Here is a 27,792-nt window from a genome sequence, read left to right on the forward strand (position 1 = left end):
AAAACTAGAGATCTGGGGTATGACTGCAAATAAGACATCTATCCACAAATGACAGATAAATATATATAATTTTTTTTCTGGTTGAACAACACTTTCTGTTTTGAGTATTTCAATATATATCTAAATACTTCTCCTGGCATAAAGATTAATATGGCTGCAGGATTAACTAGATTTTATTTACTAGATAATAACTTTTAAAAAGCAAGGATAAAGCTGTCATGTAGTCTGTTGTGTGTTAAGATCTTTCAGCAGTATTTTGGCCCTATAAAATACACAATTTAAATTTATTTTTTCTACAATGTGTAGTCATCAGTTTGCAATGACCAGATACATGTAATTCTCAACCTTTAAAGACCTTGCCCTAAACTATTGGCCACCTAGCCCTCAACTTTTAATGACCTGGACCTCAACTATTGGCCACCTAGCTAGCCCTCAACTTTTAATGACCTGGTCCTCAACTGTTGGCCAGGTAGCCCTCAACTCTAATTGCTCAACTGTTGGACACCTAGCCCTCAACTATGATATTTTCTCAACCTTGCTCAACTAATTTGCATAAAGTTGAGCATTTGATAGTTGAGGGCTACCTACTTTGCATGGCAAAAATCCAGGTAGCCCTCAACTGGCCCTCAACTATTTGCTCAACTGATGGCCAGCTAGCCCTCAACTGGCCCTCAACTGTTTGTTCAACTGGCGGCCAGTTGAGCAATGCAGTTGGCCATCCTATCATTTTTTCTGTATGGGTTAATGCCCCCTCCGCTACAGCGGGGGCATTAAAATATTTTTACTCAGCCATGGAAAATTGAACCCCCGTCTATAGAGTCGAGCAGTATAGACCTCAGATTTCCAAATTGTCATAGCTATTCAAAAAAGTAAAATAACAATTTTGACCTCGGTTTCAATTTCAAGGGGGTTCAATCTTCCATATATACAGTCTCTCTATACTATAGTTTCCAAAATATTAAGATAATGAACAACACTTGCGTGTTATCTGAAATGTTGTATTTTTAGCTTTAGCGAGCATGCTGGTTGGCAGGAGGGATCATTGGAGGCATTTTAAAACTAGATACACCAAAGATGATTTTGGTCAAGTTTGGTTCAAATAATTAGCTCCTTGAGTTTTAGAAGAATAGATTTTTGTGAAAGTTAACAGACAATGACAAGAGACACTTACCAATGAGAAAACTCGCATTTCCTTTTGGTTCAAGTTAATTAAAAGAATTTTAAAAACTGAAATGATTGGGTTGCACAGAATGTTTCTTAACCAATGACGAGTGGTTAATAATGAACATTAAAATAAATGGAAACACAAAATGTTAAAATTGGGAGGAAAATCTTTAAACAAACTTCATCATGGGAGATCCATATAGTTTTAATAGTTGTGCACTTACTTAGGAGTTTTGCTGATCTGACTTAAAAACTTTAGAAGAGGTTGATTACACAATATTGGTACCTCTATTGTCAATTTTGCTGAAAAATTACTAAGTTTCCAAGCCCAAAAAAACGAAAAAAATATTCTTGAAGCAATGTCACAATAGCTGGTGCAGAACTTCAATATATGTTTAATCTTTGCAGGAAGTTTAAGGGACCTGGATTGAAAAATGTAGAAAGATTTGAATACACAAAATTAGTACAAACTTTTGAACATTTTGATGAAAAATTACTGAAGGAAAACAAACTTAAACAATTTTGTAAAAATAGCAAGTGCAAAACTTCAATATGTGTGCAATCTCACTGCCAATTTTCAGATAGGTGGGTTGAAAACTGTAAGAGGATTTGATAACATAAAACAGGTTGCCAATTTTTCCCTAAACACCCATATGAAACTCCACTATGAGCTAACTAATAAATCAACTATATTAAACAACCCAGCCAATTTAAAAGAACATTTCTTCATTTTCCCCCTTTTTTCCCAGCAATAATAAAGTAATAAAAGGTGATTGTATGGTTTTATTTCTTATTTTGGTTTTGAAGCAATAACATTGATTTTCATACAAAAGAAAATATTATGAATAATATTGACCAGAGGTACTGCAAGCATTTTTAAGCTCACAAAAGGATACTCCCACCCCACAAGAAGTAATATCAAAGTGTATAATTTGCTAAAAGGAAACCAGTAAAAAAAATTTGGATGAAATGCAAAATAGGAGGTGCACAACACTCTTCCAACCCCAAACATTGGCAATGCCCAAGGTTTTCTTAGGCAAACCAAAAATAAATTGATAAAATAACACAAAACAAAAAAGAAGTGCACACTTACATTATATAATGGTTACAATTATGAACAAAAATCATTAAATTCTAATATGGGGTTAAGGAAAAGCAGATACAAATTCTTATATGATTTGCATATTAGGGAATACATTTATATGATTGGTCGAGAGGGCTTCCGGTGGTGGTTCTTGAAGTTATTTATTTTTCCATATACGACATTGACAGAACTACATTTTGCAACCAATGTAAACAAGATGACATCTTTACACACCGTTTGATATGCATGTTTTGATATTATACTCTGGCAAAACATGATTTACTTGTTAAGTGTTATAACCATTGAACTAGCTTCCAATCTTAGATCAGTACTATGCGTCTTTTGTCTTAATATTATTTCTTTTTGTGCTTTGTGACAATCTGATGTCAGTCAAATGCAAGTCATTTGAAACTGATTTTCACAGTTTGTTCTTATGTTATGCTGTTCTATCACTGACCCAGGCAAGGGGATGGTTGATCAATCACAAACCTAATTAACCACACCAATTTTTCTATGGGAGCCTTTAATTCAGTGGTTGTCATTGTTTGCTTTCTTTCATATTTTGTTTTCACCTATTGTTTTGTCATAAATATGGCTGTTGGGTTTTTTGTTTGATATGCTTCATGTTTTGTCATGTGAGGCCTTTTAAATGTGACTTAAGGTTTTTGCTCATTGTTGAAGGCCTTACTGTAACCTATAGTTGTTACATCCACTTCGTGTGTACTTAAATGTTGGATTGTTGTCTCATTATGAATCAAACCAATTATCCTTGTTTTACTTTAACATGTTTAATTCAATTCAATATAACGAGAATTAAACAATTACACTAATTTTATACTTAGGAGGGTAAACTCAAATGTAGTAACAATTCAAATATCCCTTCTCTTCTATTTAGTACAGCAACTGATGTCAAATGTAAGACTACAATTGACTGCTTATCAGAAAGTACTTTGAGCAATTTTGGGGGCCCTTTATAGCTGACTTAGCGGTACGAGTTTTGCTCATTGTTGAAGGCCATACACTGACCTATAGTTGTAAACTTCTATGTCATTTGGTCTCTGGTGGAGAGTTGTCTCATTTGCAATCATACCACATCCTCTTGTTTTTATACTTGTCCTGATTTGTGCTGAAAAAATCAACATACCTTTAATTGCATATTAGAGCACACTGGTTCGGGGAAGTTTGGTATTACAAAAACAGATACTTCTGATCTGAACAACAGGGCTAATGTGCCCTCCTATATTATTATTTCATATTTTTTTTTCATTATTAAAAAAAAAAGGATAATAACAAAAATACCGAAACTCCAAGGAAAATTGAAAACGGAAAGTCCTTTATCAAATGACAAAATCAAAAGATCAATCACATCAAAAGAATGTAAAATAACTGTTATATTTCTTACTTGGTACAGGCATTTCCTTATGTAGAAAAATGGTGGATTAATTAAACCTGGTTTTGTAACTAGCTAAACCTCTCACTTGTATGACAGACATATAGAATTCCATTATATTGACAACTATGTGCATGATGTGTGAGCAAAACAAAAAGACGTAATCGGTAACAAGAATGTGTCCATAGAACACGGACAAACCACTCATACTATCATTTTCTATGTTCAGTGAACCGTGATATTGGAGTCAAAACTCTAATTTGGCATTAAAATTATAAAGATGATATCATGGGAACATGTGTACTGATGGACGAATGGACGGCCGGTACGACGAACATACGGATGGACAGACGGACGCACAGACCGAAAAACATAATGCCCTCCACTATCGTAGGTGGGGCATAAAAATGTCAAAAATTGAGGTGCAGCAGTCAACATAATCTTAATCACTATAAAAACAAATAACTATTTAAACAAAGAAAAACAAAATGGCATTTAGAAACACTATAGACAAAGCACATAAGCAAAAATGAAAGACAAGAATACAATAAATGTGGATAGTGACCACATGTGGACACAGATGATGCCCCCGCTTGCATATCATATAGTTATAAAGGGACATAACTGAAGAATATTGGTAAAAGTGACGCTACCCAAATTTGAACTTGATCTGAGTTTTGTGGTAATAAGCATTGTGTGTAAGTCTCATAACATTTGGTTGAGGCTAACTTAAGTAGAGAACAGAAACTAAAAATTCAGCAATTTTTCTATTTTTAAACACGCATAACTCTAGAATGTTTGTGTGTAAGTTTCTATAACATTTGGTTGAGACAAACTAAAGTTAGAGAACGGAAACGAAAAATTCAGCAATTTTTATAGTTTCATAACATTTGGTTGAGGCAAACTAAAGTTAGAAAACGAAAACAAAAAATTTGTACTTGATCTTAGTTTTGTGGTAATGAATATTGTGTATAGGTTTCATATTGTTTGGTTGGGGCAAACTTAAGTTACAGAATGGAAACTAAACATTTTGCAATCTTTCGATTTATAAAGGGGCATAACTCAATAATGGTTAAAGTGACACTACCCAAATTCAACTTGATCTGTGTTTTATCAGTGGAAGTCAAAATTAAACATTGCATTGTATAAAGCATTGTTTGTATTGATTCAACTATAATCATGGACAAAGGAAGATAACTCCAATTTTAAAAATTACTTGATATTTGAGGAAAATAAAAATTTTGAAATTTTTTAAAATTCATAAAGGGGCATAACTCTAGAACAGATTAAGTGACGCCACCACAATTCAAACTTGATCTGTGTTTTGTAGTAATAAGCATTGTGTATAAGTTTCATAAAATTTGGTTGAGGCAAACTTAAGTTAGAGAACAGAAACTAAACATTTTGCAATTTTTCCATTTATAAAGGGGCATAATTCTAAAACGGTTAAAGTGATGCCACCAAAATTCAAACTTGATCTGTGTTTTGTGGTAATAAGCATTGTGTATAAGTTTCATAAAATTTGGTTGAGGCAAACTTAAGTAAGAGAACGGAAACTAAAAATTTTGCAATTTTTCCATTTATAAAGGGGCATAACTCTAGAACGGTTAAAGTGACGCCACCAAAATTCATACTTGATCTGTGTTTTGTGGTAATAAGCATTGTGTATAAGTTTCATAACATTTGGTTGAGGCAAACTCAAGTTAGAGAACAGAAACCAATTTTGGGACGTACGTACGTACAGAGGGACAAGGGTAAAACTCAATGCCCCCACAACTACGGCAGGGGCATAAAAATGATCATAGCACAATTACACAATGCCAGGATGTATAAATAGCTAGCCATGGCAAAGGCATATTACCAAAAATGGACTGAACAGACAGGGTTAAAAATTTACAAAGAGAAATAAAAAGAACATTACAACACGTACTTAAGATGATAAACAACATCAGTATCTAGAATCTATACTTCAAGACAGTCATGTTTGATTTGTGAAGTTGATACAGAATATATATCAACAAGGTCTTGGTATCTTCCTATGAACTTTTTTTAAAAGAAACTTTCATCAAGGTTCTACAGTGATCCCAGGTCCTTCAGCTTTCATTTGATACCATAATTACTCAAATATTGAACTTATTGACAAAGTTACAGCTATGCATAGGAACTATATATGATACCGGCCCAAGCTTAGCCATTATTAGAAAAGTTTTGTTTTTGGCCCCTATTTGGCCATTAGTTTCTTAACGATTACAGCCACAACCCAAAAAATAGACCCCACCCTTCTGTGTGTGGTATGGAACCTTGTGGTACAATTTGATAGAGATCCATTGACTAATACTTAAAGTATTTGTCCAGAAACCAGAAAAACCTTGTTCCTCCACCCCTTTTTGCCCTTATTCCTGAATGGTTTGAGCCATAACCCCCAAAGTCAAACCCAACCTTCCCTTTGTGGTATGGAACCTTGTGTTTTAATTTCATAGAGATCCATAGACTAATACTTATTATAAGAAATTGTCCATTAACTAGAAAAACCTTTTTTTCCACCCTTTTTTGCCCCTAATTCCTGAACAGTTTGGGCCATAACCCCAAAAGTCAATCTCAACCTTCCTTTTGTGGTATGGAACCTTGTGGTACAATTTCATAGAGATCCATACACTAATTATACACAAGTTATTGTCCGGAAAATAGAAAAATGCCTTTCTTGGCCCCTTTTTGACCCCTAATTCCTAGGGAATTGGGACCATAGCCCCCAAAATCAATCCCAACCTTCCTTTTGTGCTATTGAACCTTGTGGTTAAACTTCATAGAGATCCATTCACTTATACTAAAGTTATTGTCCGGAAACCAAATGTCTTCGGATGAAGACGACGACGACATGAAAGCAATATACGAACGCAATTTTTTTGCGGTCGTATAAAAATACTTGGTAAAAATGTCTATGACTTGTGGCTGATATCATGAATATAAACTACAAAATGCACATTCAAAACAACATTTAATCAAAGCGTGAAAGCGCTGTAAAGGCAGTTAATTATAGGTTGTGTGTATTTTTAGTCCAGTTATATCATTATCTTGCATAGTACAGTGTACTTATGAATGTCATATTCTGAGCACTATATGAAGGTGATTGTTCTCACTTGTTTATGAACTAGTGCATTATATCCAGTTTGTACCTTTTTTTATCTCTGTTTATAGTCAAATTAGTTATCAAAGGTACCAGGATTATAATTTAATACGCCAGACGCGCGTTTTGTCTACATAAGACTCATCAGTGACGCTCAGATCAAAATGGTTATAAAGCCAAACAAGTACAAAGTTGAAGAGCATTGAGGACCCAAAATTCCAAAAAGTTGTGCCAAATACGGCTAAGGTAATCTATTCTTGGATAAGAAAATCCTTAGTTTTTCGAAAAATTCAAAGTTTTGTAACAGGAAGTTTATAAAAATGACCATATAATTGATATTCAAATACTGTTTAAAATAGTTAGGCATTTTCTTTTTAGTAATAAGTAAATGTTATCAACTGTATTTTATTCAACTCTGCAAATGTGGTTTGTTACTGTTAAGTATGGATGATAGTTGTTTCATTGGCAATCATAACACATCTCCTTATTTATATAATGATCTATATTCAACGACCTCAGGTACAAAAAAAATGTATGTAACTTAACTATGATGGGAAACCTTTGACTTCTTTCTTTTATATAAACTTTTGATTTGGTACCATAGAACTATGTAGAATAACTGTACATTGCAACATGTCAACTCTTTCAATGACAATACTTTTTTAAGAAACTATAACTCCAAGCAAAATTATATTTCCAAGTTTAAAGTAATTTATGAATGAAAAAAGGAGTTCTTAATTAAGAAATAAACTGATTCGCTGAGCGCAGCTGGATACACCCGCAGAGGTCCAACCCTGAACAGTTGGGGCAAAAATGGACACAATATTCAAGCTTGATACAGGTCTGAATTTGGATTGTAATTAAATATTTGACATATTATAGTTTCTGAATAAATGTAGTCAAAGAACTTGAAATCGGTTATATGAATTGAATTTATATTCAATTAAAGATTTCTTGCTGTTGTGCAATACACTGTGCTGTTGCGCAATACTTAATAAATCTGTTGCCAGACTATAAACAAATAAAGTTCAATTTCTTCTCAATGTCATATTTGAAATTTATGAAAATCTATAGGGAGATTACATCAATAGCTATAAATAATTCACCAAAGTTTCATGCGAACTGCTTAAAGCATTTTTGAGTTGTTGTCCAACAAGAGTGCACACACTGAAATGTCTCGCCTTCTTTACTAATCACTGATATCATGTTGATAGTCCTTAATATAAAGCTTTATTACAACTGTCACATAAACTTAACATTAACCAAGAAAACTAAACATTGACCAATGAACCATGAAAATGAGGTCAAGGTCAGATGAACCATGCCAGGCAGACATGTACAGCTAACAATTCTTCCATACAACAAATATAGTTGACCTATTGCTTATAGTTTAAGAAAAACAGACCAAAACACAAAAACTTAACACTGAGCACTGAACTGTGAAAATGAGGTCAAGGTCAAATAAAACCTGCACGACTGACATATAGATCATAAAATATTTCTATACACCAAATATAGTTGACCTATTGCATATAGTATTAGAAAAAAAGACCAAAACTCAAAATCTTAACTTTGACCACTGAACCATGAAAATGAGGTCAAGGTCAAATGAGACCTGCCAGCTAGACATGTACACCTTACAATCATTCCATACACCAAATATAGTAGACCTATTGCATACAGTATAAGAAAACAGACCAAAACACAAAAACTTAACTATAACCACTGAACCATGAAAATGAGGTCAAGGTCAGATGACACCTGCCAGTTAGACATGTACGCCTTACAGTCCTTCCATACACCAAATATATACTTGACCTATTGCTTATAGTATCTGAGATATGGACTTGACCACCAAAACTTAACCTTGTTCACTGATCCATGAAATGAGGTCGAGGTCAAGTGAAAACTGTCTGACGGGCATGAGGCAAGGTACGCACATACCAAATATAGTTATCCTACTACTTATAATAAGAGAGAATTTAACATTACAAAAAATGTTAACTTTTTTTTCAAGTAGTCACTGAACCATGAAAATGAGGTCAAGGACATTGGACATGTGGCTGACGGAAACTTCGTAACATGAGGCATCCATATACAAAGTATGAAGCATCTAGGTCTTCCACCTTCTAAAATATAAAGCTTTTAAGAAGTTAGCTAACGCCGCCGCCACATCACTATCCCTATGTCGAGCTTTCTGCGACAAAAGTCGCAGGCTCGACAAAAACTGGAAAATCCCCCCTTTTTTAATGAATAAAACCCCATAACTCAGAAATGTAAAATCTAAAATTTATAAAATTCTAAAGGGAGCTTACGGATTGATAATTTAGTCTTAGATGCAAGATTTTTTTATCAGTTGTTAGTGGCTTTGAACTAGCTGTCAGTAACTTTGAGTACTCTCAGATCTGTACTTAGTGTCTTTTTGTTGTTTGGATTTACAACTACCCGACCACGTCCACTTGTATTTGTATTTATCCATCTGATGAGTTAAGCCTCTTTCAACTGATTTTTATAGTTCGTTCTTATATTGTACTGTTACACCACTGTCCCAGGTTAGGGGGAGGGTTGGGATCCCGCTAACATGTTTAACCCCGACACATTCTGTATGTACATGTATGTGGCGTGCCTGTCCCAAGTCAGGAGCCTGTAATTCAGTGGTTGTTGTTTGTTTATGTGTTGCATATTTGTTATATTCGTTCATTTTTTGTACATAAATTAGGCCGTTAGTTTTCTTGTTTAAATTGTTTTACATTGTCATTTCGGGGCCTTTTATAGCTGACTGTGCGGTATGGGCTTTGTTCATTGTTGAAGGCCGTACTGTGACCTATAGCTGTTAATTTCTGTGTCATTTGGTCTCTTGTGGAGAGTTGTCTCATTGGCAATCATACCACATCTTCTTTTTTATATTTACATCAACAGATATAAACAATTCACCAAAGTCAAGGTGAGACAACAAAACTTAGTGGTAAGATCTCTGAAATGTTTTACATGGTACAAGTTTTTCTCATTGTTGGAGATTGTACGGTGACAGTAACACCTGTAACTGCTTAAACCCATTTCTTATGCACTTTAGTTCGATAAACTCACTGAATATCATACCACATCTCCTTATTTTTATATGCATTACAATTTACATGTGCATGTAATTATAAATATATATATATCAGAACAAAATTCATTGCGTCACTTTTATTTATGCATCCTTTGGCACAATACAAGTTCTAAAATTACACAACATAGTACAACTAAATGTTATTTCAGATGAAAGTTTTGTTTCAGTTCCATTCATAGGATTTATTAGAATTTTGTATGTTTTGCCAAGTCCAATAATTCGCTCTATGTGCACATGTTAATTGGAGACTTTTCTATCCCGTATAAGAGTTTTGGAACTAATTCTGTTTCTTTTTTTGAAAAAAGTTAGCAAACAAATCTTGCACATTTAAACCTTTGTCTGCCATCACACTGTCACCTGGATCACATAATTGAACTATTCTACATCTTTCAACTATTTCATAGTCACTGGTAGAACCAACATATGCATTAGAGACATCGTTGACTAAACCACCAGGTGTCGAACATACAAGTATTTTCAGTGTTTCTGTTTTCATATGATGAAAAGGTTGCCTGAGCTCTAGGAGCTTTAGGTTTTATCACGGGATATTCTGTGCTGTCAATAATAATCCAAGTTGTAGGAAACTTTAATTTGAAGTTGGATGGTGAAAAATACCTGACTAAACCACTAGATGGCCAAGTGTTAGCCTCACACCACTGTTTAGACATAAAAACAATCCATGTATACACAATATTCTTAATACTAGATTCAATCTAGAATCTAGAAAGTTCAAAGTTGGTTGTATAATGCCTCAATTTCATCAAAGTCATAAAAAAACTGATTTTCAACTGACACCCTATCAATTTGAAAATATATGTATCTCAAACAATGTGCTGCTGGACCAAGTGTGGTCAAAACAAATAAAAATTTAGTATACAACTCTAAACCGGTATAAAAATGCATGGCTGTGTCACATGTCTTCATTTCAAAATTCTCTGCTGAAAACATAGGCATTGATGGTGTTTGCATAATTCCATCTGTGAAGCTCAACATTAGCTCGGCAGTTGGTGGTGGACAGTCATAAATCCTTTCTGCAGTATGAATGACTTCTTCAGGATAACCAACTTTACAATCAAAACTTTCCTCTAGATTTCTACTACAATATTCATCAAGTTTGGTTCTTTTGTTTTCACAGGAAACTGCCCTGATTTTTCTTTTTGCGGACGATTCAGTCTCTTGCTTGGTCCAGGAAAATAGGCTGGGAATGGCAGTAGACTTAAGTCTCTGAATGGTGGGTTTGCACCCTGAAAAAGGTTATAAAACATTAGTTTTTTGATAATTAAATGAACTTCCATTAGCAATGTATACTTTGTATTACCTGGCGAAATATTAACTAGATTTATTCATTACAATCTGGATAAAACTATGTTTGCCTGATTCAATGTATGTTATGTAAATCCTGAGACTGTTATAGTAGTCTCAGGTAAATCCAAAGGACAAACAATGAGAGACTTATGCAACAAACGTACATTGTTTATACCTAATTAACTATAATATAGGTGAGAGCATGTCATTGTTTTGTTCCTGTTAACATTGTCATTGATATTTTTCAAGAAAGTCTATGAGGCATAGCTTATGCATTCCTGTCATTACTACATTAGCATAATTACTGCTAAAATAATTCTCAGGGATCTCCTGTAGTTGGTGATCGCAATACTGGTATACCAGTATTGTCCACAATACTGGTATAAACATTTTGTACCAGTATTGTAACTTTTTTTTTAAAAACAGCAATACTGGTACATTACTGATATACCAGTATTGTAGTTGTATTGTTCACTATACTTTAAGGTGTATAATGAAAAAGATATTGAAGATCAAAGGGAGATTAAATGAACTCAAAAAGATTATAGAGGTTGTACGACTTTGCCCCCCGCAGAGCTATAGAAAAACAGTACATTAACGGGTGTTACACGGACTCTTTTTAGATGATACACGGACTCTTTTTAGTTGTTACACGGACACTTTTTATGAATAGATTCACTCGTGCATGATCAGTGAGTTCATGGGCACTTTAACTTTCAATTAGATTTGAACTTTTTGGTTCACCGACATATTTCCTGTCTTTTTATTAAACAAAATATTTAAGTTAGCATCAATATCTTTTTTCAAACATTTTCAGTAAAATACTATTCATATCAGTACACTAAGGGATTAGACATTTAACTTCAAAAAGGGGGGGGGGTATAGTTTTCTCCTAAAAAAAAATATTTTGATCCCAAATTTTATGAGAAAAAAATTACTATGGTCAAGCAGATGACAAATTAATGTTCTGCATGATTCCTGATTTTCCGAATACCGTATAGTGCTAATTTAAACAAAAATATTTGGGTGATGGCGTTGAAAAGTAAATAGTTAATATACTCAGAAAAGAACATACCGCCCCATTTATGAATCAAAATAATCAGTCAATAAATGTTTTCTTCAATATATGGACATGAATAGTATTTTGGACAATGCTAAAAGTAAAGAAATGATGATACCGACGTTCATATTTCAATAAAAAAGACAGAAAATAAGTAAATAAAAATCAAATCTTATCAAAAGATAAAATCCCTATCAACTCACCAATGCACGATTGATCCTATAAATAAAGTGTTCGTGTAATACACGTCCAAATAAGCAGCAAATCTAGAAGAAAATCATTCAACTTATGTCATCAATTTTGGACGGTAAGCTGCGATTGGATCATATAGTAACACGTGTTTAATCCCGATCAACACTTGCAGATCTAGAGACGAGCATGAATTTAAAAAAAACCAAAGTATATGCCTGAATATATATAATATTAAGACAAAATCCATTTTTTCATAACATTTCATTCAATAATGAAGTAGGAAATTCATTCTTTTGATACATTTATATTGTTATTGAATTTATATATACATATATATCAGTTGCGGATCCAGCCATTTTAAAAAAGGGGGTTCCCAATCCAGGACAAAACAGGGGGGGTTCCAAACTATATTTCCCCATTTAAATGTATTGATCGTCCAAAAAAAAAGGGGTGTTCCAACCCCCGGGACCCCCACAACTGAATATTGAATTCATGTATTTGGCAACAAACGTGCGATTTTTACGATTTTTTAAAGGGGGAATGGGGGGATGGAATGGCACATTCTGCATTTTTTCATCAAAATAAAGATCACAGCCTGTTTATTTTAAATTAAATTAGGCACCCCTCCCCGCTTTCCGTTTCATCCATAAAAATCAAACGTTAGCTTACTTACCACTAAAATATTTCTTTAATATATTACTTTTTTACGAAGTTGCATTTTAAAAAAGTCTTAAATGTGTACAACATTCATCTTTTACTTGAAATGGTTCTTTTTTATCAAATTATTAGATTCCTGATTTTTTTCTTGAAAAAAACTCTCGGTTGAAGGGAAATGAAAAAAAAATGTGTTTATACTATAACTTACATTTACTGCTTTATGGCTATCTAAGTTTCTCAAATGTTTAGTCTTGCAAAATGTATTATTACTTTCTTGAAACGTCGTACAAGTCAGATACAAAACAAAAGTAACAAAACAACAGGCCGGAAACAACCTGCCGTATAGTTTTTCTGCACTTGTAGTCAGGTCAAGGTCCTCGGCTATCGCCTCGGACCTTGACCTGACTACTCGTGCAGAAAAACTATCCGGCAACGGTTGTTACCGGCCTGTTTCTTTGTTACCTTTGTATAGTATCTAATACATAATTGTGAAATCAATTAACAACCAGTTAAAAATAATTACTATACTTGTACAAATAAACAAAAGATTATTGTAATTAAGGTAGCACTACTGTCAGAATTTTCTGACTCCAACCAACAGTCTTTAAAGATTAATTTCTCCAAAACTACTCAATGGATTTTTAAAATCTTTAACTCATTTTAAAGTTGAAATATTACTCTTTCTTAATCCATAGATAAATTTATTTTTGGTATGATAAATCTCAAAATATAGCTCATTAATTGCCAAAAAAGTGGTCTTCCAACTTTGATGGAAATGGCACATTCAGGTCAAATGGTAGTAAACATTTGTTTTCATCCCTTTAATCAACTATATACAAGCTGCAAAACCGTGTCTCAGATTTTTGATATATGCCTCCAGTAAGAAGATATATTGATTTAACTGCTGGGTGCCAAAACCCATTTCACCTTTCATCTTTGGAGACCTATAAATTCATTTAGAAACAAATTATCCAAAAACTGGGACACGGTATTGTAGAAAATACTCCCTTTAATCACATATATCAAAGTCAAGCCAAAGGGGGTACCCATAAAGTTTATATTTTCATTTTTTCCTAACAAATCTCATGAAAAATTGTTCTGAGAAATGACATAAAAACGGAATTTCCCCCTTAGAACCCCTATAAATGCAACATAAATACAAAAATTCCACTGGGAACACCCCAGGGGGGTTCTGACACCATTACTTTATCAATAGAACCACACACTTTGTCTCTTTGATGCTCTAATGCTGTAAATTTTGCACTATGTGTGGCACTGTGCAACACTAACTTGGCATTTGACGGGAGTTTGACGTCACAGATTTGACCAATATCTGTGATGTAGTAATTAAATATAGACAAAGCTCCGCCTCTGTCCAGACAGTCTAAGATAAGAGAATAACAGGATTGACCAGCTGCATATAATCAATATTTAACATCATTATTCTCACTATAAAGAATAATTTTCATTTGTATTTTAAAAAGAAATATACTATTACTGAAATTAGCTAGAACATTCAAATTGTGCATCAAAAGACATGTTCATAAAAAGATCCAAGACCATCCACTTCTTTAAAAAAAGACGCTCCCACATGATTTTTGAGTTTTATGGAATTGAATAATTTCACATAAACTTAAAATTGGTTAAAATGCCTAAAACTGTATTTAAATGTAGAAGACCAAATAGAAGAAATTTATACAGGCAGTCAGATGCTTTCAAAGATACTTTCACACTCTTTTCCATATTTTTTTTTCATTTTTTGTAGATTTCTTCCCTTTAGATTTTTTCCTTTTCATATCTTTTTCTTTTTCTCTGTTTATAAACATGTTATATAAATTACTTTTGTTGCAATACAATGAGATAAGACCACAATATTTATCTTGTGGTCAGGGATTAACATCTGGACACTGGTATCAACAGATGATTGACATATTAGCCCCTCCCAAATGCCTATATATTTAGATTAATTACCATGTGCTTTTATTTACATAAGTTCATTATCAATTTACTCCCTGTTGTGATATGATAATGACTTTGGGATTTTTACAAACAGTGCAGAATAAAACTTAATTCAAAATTATGTGATAAAAAAAATATCTTCAAAAAATCATTGTTAGACTGTAGTGCTACCTTAAATCATCTTATTCAAACAATTGTTAATTATATAAATAATTGCTAAAAATTTTATCATATTTCTATATTTTATTTAATTCAATTAAGATAAAATAAAATAAAAGCTTTATTATCTGAGTTATTATTTAATAAATTCAAGCAAATTATTACACTATAACACTGTAAATTCAGCATTTACATGTACATGTATGCCATCGTATTTTTTACAGATATTTAAATACATGTATACTAAGATTCTAAGCATTTGTTTGTCTTTATTTTCTTATCAATCTTTCACAATAAACACGATAAAAGATATCAATATCCATTTAACATAAAAAGTTGCCTAATAGGGGAATCTGATTATAATCAAATTAACTACTTTTACTAGTTGGTCTACATGAATGTTAAGGGTAGTTAAAGCAGTTGATTCAGAACCATGGGCAATACAATTTGTAGCAGATATATCTACTGGTACAAATACTCAAACACTAATACTAGACAAGCACTCCTACAGTAAGAGAGCCGTACAGGTGCTATCTAAACAAGCTTGTAATCTAGTAAGCGTAAGAGAAAGTCCACAGACTGAATACTTAAATATCAATATAGGAATTGAGGATTGCAGAAATGCCATCTGAAGAAGAAATAAACAATACCAATGCTGATGATACAGAAGCTATAACAGCATTAATGTCAATATAAAATTCACTAAAATATACTATTGAGACTTGGAAAGAGAGAGCTGGAAGAAAACATAGAAGAAAGTAAAGAGTTTGTTAAAATGCTGAGACAGTACGGTTCCCTCAAGAAAAAAACATCAGAAGATTTAAAACTTTCTTTGATTACAATCACAGTGTACCATCAATGGCATCATCAGTTAAACATACAATCATTCCATATAAAATTGTCATGTCTTATGTTAATATCATTATGCATATATATGTGACAGTGACCTTTAATAAAAGATTAATTACCTATATGTATTGTTTATTTTAAAAAAACACAATACTGGTACAATACTGGAATACAATACTGGTACAAAATTTTTATACCAGTATTGTGCACAATACTAGTATACCAGTATTGCGATCACCAACTACAGGAGATCCATTCTCAGTATGATATACCTCTTGTAAGAAATCATTATAATTGTAGCAATCACCAAAAAATCTCAAACAGATCACATTGAATCGTAATCCAAAAAATTATGACGTCTTGAATTAACCACCCCCTTTTATTCTAAAACGATAATTGCGGTTGTAAACAGAATTTGGTTTATTCGCATGGCGATTACATATATAACTATATATTTCAAAAAGAAAATAGAGTTTTACCATGAATAGTTTCCTGCACGTAGTCTTTTTCAGTAAAATGTGCCTTGCAAACAACAGCTGATTGAGATGGACTCTACGATTTCATCGTGTTCTCGTCCAATCTGCGTATGGGCCATGGCGTTGATCCAACTTTTCCTTCTTTTTAAGTCATTTGGAAATGCATGTCCTCCTCTTAAATGACACCCAGGTACACAACAACAAGTACTTGGCATCGTTAATTAAAAATGTAACTAAATAGTTGCACAGTGCAGAAACCGGAAATTGAGGAACAGTATCGGCTACCACGGCGCCACCTATTCAGGAACGATAATTTGCTACTTTGTATAACTGCGAAATAATAATAACGTTAGACGGGTTCACGTGCATAAACAGAAATGCGCTTTAAATTGTATAATATACTTCATGTTCAGTCGACCTCTAATTATTATATCAACGACTGAAATGATTTATAAACATATAGATTGCAGATAACACTCGAAATTAACCCGAGCTCTTTCCACACGGATTTCAAATAATTCTAGTTTGTCAATCGGTTGACTGCTTATAATGCAAAATACAAATATATTTAAAGTTTTTAAAACTAACAAAACACAATGATCGTTTCTCTATTTCCCAATGTAAATGAAATGAAACAAAAAACATTTTATATCGCAATAAGAAGAGGAGAGAATTCAACATTTCCGGATCTACTTGGAGCCTAACGACCCCCCACGTAGATAAAATGGATATCGCGGAAGGAAGAATTAACCCGGCAACTAGAAAGGCATTAAAGCACTGCCTTTAAAAAAACATACAATTTTACTTACCTAATCCTAAGGAATAGCAGACAATGTAAACAAAAACTGATACAATTGCAATGTATGGACAAAGGTTTTGAAAACTCTGAAAATAAATGCTTCATTTTAATTTTGTATTTTTAAACATATTTAACATAAAAAAAAGTATTTCAAAATGTTCATATAATTCCTGTAAAACAAATAAAAGCCTCCATGAAATAAATATGATTACTTGAATTCTATTTCATTAGGGAATTATGTCCTCTACTATGGAATATTGTTTATACATACAGGCCAATAAATTATTGCGAAAAATTCTTCCTGAATAGTTATATTATGAATTCATATTAAAGTTAAACTTTTTATATACATTTATGCTTGATACCTGTGTTCTAAATTCTTATCAATCTTTACATCAACATGATGAAATAGTCTGAATAAAATGAGGAAACTATTTTTATTACATAGGAGCTGGTTGAAACTGACTACAAGTTGCTGATTGAATGAATGTTTTTGATCTGCAACAACAAAAAGCATACTGAGACGATTTGTACTGAAATATATTTGAATATTTAGCAGTTTAATTATAAAGAAGTAAATTCAGTAAGGGTCTTATTTGGCCTCAAATATTAAGTCCATTGTTTGAAGATAAAAAATGTTTCAAGTGGATGAAAAGACACGTAAGAAAGTGAAATAGCACTTTTTTGTGTAGCTTTTCTTATAAAGCCTTATCACTTACGACCTAAATAGGCCAAAGGTCGAGATTTTGATGAAAATTGAAAAAAATCTTCTGGATTTCTACCAAATTTAGCCTAGGAAACATAAAGCATAGGCTTGTACAAGCTTAATATTCAAATCATATTTGTAAAATGTTACAATAAACAATTTGTTAAAATATCTTTCTTGGACGAATGCAGTCCAAAAAACAATCGAAATTTTTCTGTTTTCTTTAATTTTTGTGGAAAATCAATATGTGTGCTATGTGTGACGTCACCAAAAGAATGTAAATACGTACATTTTCAATAAAAAAGTAATATTTCCTACCTAGTCAATGTTTTAACTATGATTCATTGTAATATTGGTCAATAAATCCTAAATTGATATTTAAGCTAATTTTAGGCCATTTAAGAACCTAAACGATCCTACTCCTTTATAACATATGACAATGGCCTATGTGGCCAGGTGATCAAACAATACCTGACATAGATTACTGGAAATGAATAGTACAGCAAATGCTACTCCCATAAATTTTGTACTTTCTATCATAACTGATCTCCTTCCATAGTTCTGCATAACAGTCAACGAAAACGTGGTCATGATGAAATTTATCAGTGTTGTTCCAAAAACCATCCAATGGATAAGTTCTATTTCTACACCTGAACCTTGATATATAAAACCTGAGTAAGCAGTTACCTGAAAAATAAATTGCCCCACTCTATGGCATTTGAAAGTTGAGAGCAGAAACTATTTGTGATGGACAAACTGATTTCTATACATGCTATAGCCTTCCGCTGATTAATGAGCAGTCCCTAATTTAAAAAGAAACTTGTAAAGGGTGTTTTTCATACTTTTGCTTCTGTCGTTGTCAAAGTGTGATGTTGGCTGTAAAAACTAAGTCCATTTATCAATACTTAAAAAATCTTCTGCAAAAAATTCAAAAATGGGTAAAATGATCATTCAGGAGCAATAACTCCTACTAGGAGTAGGTTGACTGAACTGCCATAATGGCATAATTTTAGATCTTATTGTACATTCTTGCTATCGAATATCAACTTGTCTCTATCACTATAAAAGTTTCTGCAAAAATGCAAAAATGGTTAAAAGTCACCTTGCAAGGACAGTAACTTGATCATATAAGGTGTCACCTGACAATTTGGATTTGTTGACTTATCTGTAAACCTTATTTTTACAGTGTACAGTTTGTCTAAATACATAATGGTTTTTGTAAAAAATGCAAATATGTGTAATAAAATGCTCTGTTAGGGGCAAGCTTGATACAGCCGCAGAGGTCGAAACCCTGAACAGTTGAGGCGAGTATGGACACAACATTTAAGCTTAAAACAGCTCTGAATTTGGATTGTGATTGAATAATTGACACAGCATAGGTTTGTGGTCAAAGAAATGAAAAATTTGAAATTGGACATTTATCTATTATGGTCCAATATCCAAAATCTAAGTATATGGTTAGAATCAGCATATCAAAGAACCCCAAGAATTCAATTTTTGATGAAATCAAACAAAAGTTTAATTTAGGACCCTTTGGACCTCAATGTGGACCAATTTGATAAAAGAGCCCAAAATCCAAAATCTAAATACATGGTTAGATTCAGCATTTCAAAGAACCCCATAATTTCAATTTATGTTGAAATCAAACACAGTTTAATTTTGGACCCCGATTTGGACCATCTTGAAAACTGGGCCCAAAATCAAAAATCTAAATACATGTTTATTAATAGACAATATAAGCTTAGTTTTTAAAGGAGTTTGATTCATCAAAAAAATATATGTATATATATAGCATTCAGAAAATTAGTTTATACAGAATAACAAACAAACCTACAACAAAATTCTTCAAACAATTTACCAAAGAAAAGAATTTTTTTTTACAAGTTATCATTTATCATTAATACAATGTCTTTAAAAAATCTATAAAACTTATTTGTAATTATCTTCAAAATATCTAATAATGAGCAGTAAATTTCAAACTATATTTATACTGTCCTGCAGAGTTAATCATCAACAACACTTAGGAAAAACACAAAATTTTCAAATAAATCTGTCACTCCAATTATAATTGTGTGATTGATAATTACCACATGTTTTGTAATCTTGATGTTAGGTGAAAATTATTTAAAAACACTTAGTGTAATCAAACTTTATATATATAATTAATAGTTCCCAATATATTTTTCTTTCATTTGTCATAAACTAATATCTGCAACTTATCTATTAATGTCAGCAACTTTATCTACACAATGTATTGTAATGAAATATATCCTTTAATAAAAATAGATTACTATCTAAAAATAACATTTTTTTTTATTAAGATGTAACACAACATAATGTATGGCACAACTGTATTTAAAAACTTCACTTACCTACACTTCAACTTCAACAGATGGACAAAGGTCTATTTTAATTTCGAAGGGAATTTTAAACCATAAGAAAATATTCAAACATGTTAACAATCTTTAAATAAAACACAATGCATACACAATTATCACCACAATTAATATATCTGAATCAGCAAATCTATTTTAAACTATGACTCAATTTAAAATTTCTATTAGTTTACAATAAGTCTATAAATGTAGAGCTTGATTAACTATTTAATATTCCAACCCTCCTATTGTGGTAAAATTTCTTACACAACCATACACTTATACTAAAGTTATTGTCTGTGAACCAATTTATTTTCCATGAACCCATTTATTTTAAATGAACCAGTGATGTAAACCACAAAAATAGTTCTCTAAAATTAGATATGATATTTTATCTATTTTCAACTATGAATTAACTTAAGATTTCTGTTAATTGTCCATTAACATCTCTGAATTTAGATTCTGAGCAAATATGTAATAATAGCATAGTTTCTGACACAGAATGAATGTGGTATAAATTCTTAAATAATTCTAAAATGAAAGAACCTTAGTGAAAGCGCTCACATACCTCACGTCCCCACATTGTCATTGGAGAAATAAAATAAGTGTATGAAAAAAAAATGTATCAGAAAAAAAAATTGAATCATAATTTCCTGTCAATATGCACATCTACATAGTATGTCCTTATTATCTACACAGTTTCATGAAATTCTGTTGTGTGGTTTGAGAGGAGTTGCGATGACAAAAGGTTGCAGTAGTATATTAAGCAAATAAGTTCAAAGGGGCGTAACTCCTGGAAAAAAAAATTGAATCTATTTCCTGTTGATATGCACATCTACGTAGTATATGTCCTTATTATCCTTTTTCATGGTTTCATGAAATTCTGTTGTGTGGTTTGAGAGGAGTTGCGATGACAAACTGTTGCAGTAGTTCATTAAAGTAAATAAGTTCAAAGGGGCATAACTCCTAGAAAAAGAATTGAATCGTAATTTCCTGTCGATATGCACAACTACATAGTATGTCCTTATTATCTGTTGTGTGGTTTGAGAGGAGTTGGGATGACAAGAAACAGGACTGACAGACTGACGGATGGACGGGTCAAAAACATTATACCCTTCGCAACTCGTTGCGTGGGGTATAATTAGACATTTACCAATTATGGCCCAATATTCAAATTCTAAATACATGGTAGGATTCAGCATATCAAATACTCACATTTTTCATTTTTTGTTACAATCAAACTGAGTTTTATTTTAGATACTTTGGACCTTTATGGGGTCCAGTTTGAAAAACAGGCCCAAAATCAAAAATTTAAAACACTGTTAGATTGCACACATTAAAGAACACCAATGATTTAATTTATTAAGAAATCAAACAAAGTTTAATTTGGGACCCAAATTTGGACCAACTTTGAAAACCAAGCAAAATAAAAAAATCTTAAACACTGTTGGATTGACCATATCAAATAACACAAACAATTTAATTTTTGATGAAATCAAACAATGTTCAATTTTGGCCCCCAATTTGGACCATCTTGAATACTGTGCCCAAAATTAAATATCTAAATACAGGCTTAGATTCAGCATATCAAAGAACCCCAACCATTCTTTTTTTTATAAATCAAACAAAAAAAAAAAGTTTAATTTTGGACCCTTTGGACCTTAATGTGGGCAGACCATGCCCCAAATCAAAAATCTAAATACACACTTATTAAATAAATTCATATCAAAGAACCCTAAGGATTCATTTTTTTTTTAAATAAAAAAAAGTTGTATTTTGGACCCTTTGGACCTTAATGTGGACCAATTTTAAGACAGACCTCAAAATCAAAAAAAATCTAAATACACAATTAGATTCAGCATATCAAGGAACACCAATAATTTAATCTTTAAAGAAATCAAACAAATTGAATTTTGGACGCTACAAAAACAGACCCTAAAATCCAAATATTAAATACCCAATTAGATTCAGCATATTAAAGACTCCAAAGAATTCAAGACTTTTGAATTAAACCCCATTGAAATTGCTAAAAAATAAGCAATTTATACAAAGTATTGGTTTTGGCCCCTTTTAACTAAACCAATTGGGTCATAATGCCTAAAATCAATCCCAAACTTTATTTTATGGTATAATGCTAAAATCAATCCCAAACTTTATTTTATGGTATAACACCTTGTGGCACAATTAAAAAGCAATAAATGGACTTATACTCAAGTTATTGTCCAGAAATCAGAAAATCCTAGTTTTTTAGCCCCTTTTCATCCCCTTATTATAAAACAGTTTGGACCATGATCCCTAAAATCAATCCCAACTTTCCTTTTGACGTATGGAACCTTGTAGTAAAATTTCATAACAATCCACTCTAACACACAAATTAGTGTCCTGAAACATGAAAAATGCTTGATTTTTACCCCTTTGTGGTCCTTAATTACTAAACAGCAACAATAATAACCCCCAAAATAAATCCCAACCTTCCTATTGTGGAATGGAACCTTGTGTTTAAATTTAATACTTATCTATACAGTTATACTCAAGTTATTGTCTATGAACCAGACAAATAATTGTTTTTCCTAGGCCCTTTTTGGCCCCTAATTCCTAAAAAGCTATTATAATAACCCCCAAAATAAATTACAACCTTCCTATTGTGGTATGGAACCTTGTGCTAAAATTGAATAGAGATCCATACACTTATACTCAAGTTATTGCCTGCAAACCAGAAAAATATTTGTTTAGGCTCCTATTCGAACCCTGATTATTAAACGGTATGGGCCAAGACCCTCAAAAATCATTCTAAACTTTCCTTTTGAAGTATGGAACCTTGTGGTAAAATTTCATAGAAATCTATAATCTTATACACCAATTATTGTCCTGAAACATGAAAAATGCTTGTTTTTGGCCCTTAATTCATAAACAGCTACAACAATAACCCCAAAATAAATCACAACCTTCCTAATGTGGTATGAAACCTTGTGCTAAAATTGAATAGAGATCCATACACTTATACTAACAGTTTTGACACATATAAGCAATTGGTAGAGCTCAACATTTTGAACATTTCTGCCGCTTTCAGATATTCTTTATTTATAGGGGTTTTCAAAATAATAGACAAAACTTGCATTTTACCCCTATGGTTTATTTTTAGCCATGTCGGTCATCTTGGTTGGCAGGTGGGGTCATTGGACACATTTTTAAAACTAAATACCCTAATGATGATTGTGGCCAAGTTTGGTAAAGGAGTAGGTTCGATAATGAAATTCGATGAAAAAGGGTAAATTTACGTTGATTTTTTGGAGAGGAAACATAGAGAGCATGCGTCGACAACAAAGATATTTAAGCCTTATGTTTGTTATGACATTTTACATATCTGACTTGAATATTTTGTTTGTCGACGCCTGCACTCTATGTTTCCTAGGTCTTAATTTTGTTGAAATCCGGACGATTTTGTCTCATTTCGCAAAAATCTCTATTTTTAACCTATTTGGGATGTCAAAATTAATGCTTAAAAATAAAACTCTGGCAACGATAGTTCTACATAACTTTCTCACATGTCTTTTCATCAACTTAAAACACATTTTATCCTGAAACATTGAACTTGAATAATCGGGGCCAAATTTGGCCCTTACTGAACTTACTCCTTTGGCCTTGTACTTTCAGAGGAGAAGATTTTTGTAAAAGTGAAAGAGGGACGAAAGACACCAGAGGGACAGTCAAACTCATAGATCAAAAAACACACTGACAATGCCATGGCCAAAAAAAAAAGACAAACAGACAAACAATAGTACAGATGACACAACATAGAAAACCAAAGACTAAGCAACACGAACCCCACCAAAAACCGGGGGTGTTCTCAGGTGCTCCAGAAGGGTAAGCAGATCCTGCTCCACATGTGGCACCCGTCGTGTTGCTTATGTTATTACAAATCCGGTAAATAGTCTAATTCGGTAAGTCACATTCGTGAAAAGGGGGGGTATTGTAATTACGACATAAGGAACATATCCGATATCATCTGTGAAACGGTTATTCCATAACGGTCAACCAACTCGTGATGGCGTCCATAAAATTTACGAAGGGATGATTTCAACTTCACCATTTGGAACTCTTGGTTTAATAGGTTCCTTGTGATCAGCAATCCTCTATCAAGGAAATCATGATAGGAAACACAAGCCCAGGAATATCGTATCAATTGGGAGATATATACTCCGTATGCAGGCGCTGCTGGAATGTTGCTACATAGAAATATTAATGGAAAGTTCACAATTTGGAAGCTGAAATCATCTCTTTTGTCGTAAAGTTTTGTTTTCAACCGACCCTCATTGTCAATTTCTAGATGTAAGTCAAGATATGAGGCAGACTTAACTGTATCTGTAGTATCCTTTATCTCTAGTTCGATGGGATAGATTCTTTCAACATAGTCACCAAATTTTGTATTATTTAGTGAGAGAACATCATCTATATAGCGGAACGTAGAGTTAAAGGATATTGCTAACTTCTTATCTTTCTTCCTAAGAAGTTCCTGTATGAAGTCAGCCTTATAATAACAAAGAAACAAGTCGGCAAGAAGAGGGGCACAATTGGTTCCCCTTGGAATTCTGACAGTCTGTTGAAAAACACGTCCTCCAAACGTAACAAATATGTTGTCAATCAAGAAATCAAGCATCTTGATAATGTCAGTTTAAGAAAATTTTTTGTTTGAATCAGATGAATCTTTACAAAGTAGGATTTATCCCTCCCCAAGACAAGATACTTGTATCTACATTCGCCATTCTTTTTAATGAAACAAAGTAATACCAACTCTTTCAATTTGTCTTTTACCGGTAGTTTGGAATGGGGAATACTTGTGTAAAGTGTAGAAAAGTCAAATGTTTTAATACTATTGCAAGATGAGAGAGGGTTGAAAGATGACGTACGAAGATGGACGACGACTAAGGATGAAGGACACCAAGTGATGAGAAAAGTTATATATGCAATTAAAGGTATGTTGATTTTTTTCAGTACAAGACCACGTAATGTTGCTTTGACATGCAATGGCTGTCGCTTTATTTGAGCTTAAGACAAAAGGGCTGTGACTGCTTGAAATTGAGGAATTTAAACATAGAAAGCAATGGGGCGATGAATTAGTGGTGTGCCTCATTATGGTTTCTGCCAAAATATGCCAAAATGGGTAAAAATCATTTTTCAATGGCAATCACTCCTATAAAGGGTCATTTGACAATTTTGGCCATCACGCATTATATCTAATTCTTTTTTTTTCTAATAGTTTCTCTCTATTACAGTTTCTCCAAAAAAATGCTAAAATTTGTTGAAATTGTCTTCAGGGGTAATAATTCTTATAAGGAGACAGTTTACAATTTCAGCCATTTGTAATCTTATTATTTTGAACAGTTTTACCATTTACAGTGTCTCAACATCTATTATATTTACTAAAAACAAGAGTGCACATGCTGAAATGTCTTTCCTGCTTTATATCATTAATGATTGAATTTATATTGAAAGTAACATGAAGCCTGTGTTCATCACCTGGCATTTTTGCATATAATTCATATTATGCAACAAGATTATTTGTGATGAACTGAAACTTTGTGAGACAAATTCTTGTCTTGCTATTAAATCATTTTTGCTGGATGAAGTTTCTGTCTATCCAATATAGTTAGCAGAAATGAAAAAGAAAATGGGTTGAAATTCTAATTTAGGGGCAACAACTCCTGTATCAAAGGAATAGATTTACATTTTCATTCACATAGACATATATATAGATCATTTTTGCTGTTTGTACGACTTTGCCCCCAGCAGAGCTATAGAAAAACAGTACATTAACGGGTGTTACACAGACACTTTTTAGTTGTTACATGGACACTTTTTATGAATAGAATCAATCGTGCATGATCAGGGAGTTCATGGGCACTTTTAATTTCAATTAGATTTGAACTTTTTGTTTCACCGACATATTTCCTGTCTTTTTTATTAAAATATTTACGTTGGCATCAATAACTATATTTTTTTCAAACAATTCCAGTATATTACTATTCATATCAGTACACTAAGGGATTCACCATTTAACTTCAAAAGGGGGGTTATGGTTTTTTCCTAAAAAAATATTCTGATCCCCAATTTTATGAGAAAAAATATATTTAGGTCAAGCAGATGACAAAATAATGTTCTGATTCCTGATTTTTCGAATACCTTATATAATAGTGCTAATTTCGAAATTTTTTTTTAGCTTGTTTGACTTATAAAGTCCCATTTTCTAATCTATTAACTAAACAGATCATCACTTCTGAATGGCAAAAGTGAAAATTGTCATTATCGAACTCTGCGGCCAATTTGTCATCAGTAACAATTAACATATGAATATTTGAAAAGCACTAGTTGAACGGTTCAAAAGTTAATGAACTGGATTGTGATTGATAAATGTTCACTACAATCAAACATTGTGACAATTATTAAAAAACTAGTTTAAAAATTGTCAATTTTATTTTTCAGTCCAAAATTTTATAAATCGGTTTATTTGGTAAAATTTTGCCAGTAGTACACAAATTTTTTCCATTTATGCAGTCAATGTAAAAATAATACCTACTGTGTTAATTCCAGACAACTGTTGAGCGACTTGCAGGAAACATACAAGAAACAAACCAACTCTTAACTTTGGTTCATTGAACAACTTTCTTAGATTCAAGAATGTTTTATCCTTCTGATGTGAGACTTCCTCTTTCAAATGATCTAGTTCAGTTTCCACAGCATTTGATGGACATAAGATCTCAAGAGCTGAAAAAGATGTGGAATAACATGTTTAACAATAATCCCAATATATATATGTATATATCTTTTCAGTTATTTATTATTTCAGGACCTCACAGATTTTCCATTAAGTAGCTATCAGTAGCCTGTTTTGGTAATCCATCTTCTGTCGTCGTCGTCTGTTGTCGTCGTAAACTATTTAAAAAATCTTCCCCTCTGAAACTACTGTGCCAAATACCTTCAAACTTTAACTAAATGTTCCTTAGGGTATCTAGTTTATAAATTGTATCCAAAGTTTTGATCCATCGACAAACATGGCTGCCATGGCTAAAAATAGAACATAGGGGTCAAATGCAGTTTTTGGCTTATATCTCAAAAACTAAAGCTTTTAGAGCAAATCTGACATGGGGTAAAATTTTTCAGTTGGTCAAGATCTATCAGCTCTGAAATTTTCAGATGAATCGAACAACCCATTGTTGGGTTGCTGCCACCGAATTGGTAGTTTTAACAAAATTTTGCAGTTTTTTGTTATTATTTTGAATATTATTATAGATATATATAAACTGTAAGCAGCAATAATGTTCAGCAAAGTAAGATCTACAAAAAAGTTAATATGACCATAATTGTCAATTGACCCCTTAAGGAG

The 27,792-nt window shown here is 32.5% G+C and overlaps 2 long non-coding RNA genes across 2 annotated transcripts in view; both read right to left on the bottom strand.

The window, feature by feature from the left end:
* Positions 1–27,169, bottom strand: part of LOC127717513 (uncharacterized) — a 45,387-nt gene extending 18,218 nt beyond the window's left edge. The window contains exons 1-3 of the long non-coding RNA XR_007989212.1: positions 26,986–27,169; positions 18,508–18,723; positions 17,341–17,416 (exon numbers count right to left, since the gene is read on the bottom strand). This is a non-coding gene — a long non-coding RNA (uncharacterized LOC127717513). The remainder of the gene's footprint in view (positions 1–17,340; positions 17,417–18,507; positions 18,724–26,985) is intronic.
* Positions 9,937–16,954, bottom strand: LOC127717514 (uncharacterized). The gene is made up of 2 exons (XR_007989213.1): positions 16,535–16,954; positions 9,937–11,118 (listed from the first exon to the last, which is right to left on the bottom strand). It is a non-coding gene; the product is annotated as an uncharacterized LOC127717514 (long non-coding RNA).
* Positions 27,170–27,792: the final 623 nt, after the last annotated feature.

The sequence above is a fragment of the Mytilus californianus genome, unplaced genomic scaffold (assembly GCF_021869535.1).
Source record: "Mytilus californianus isolate M0D057914Y unplaced genomic scaffold, xbMytCali1.0.p SCAF_10, whole genome shotgun sequence".
NCBI lineage: Eukaryota > Metazoa > Mollusca > Bivalvia > Mytilida > Mytilidae > Mytilus > Mytilus californianus.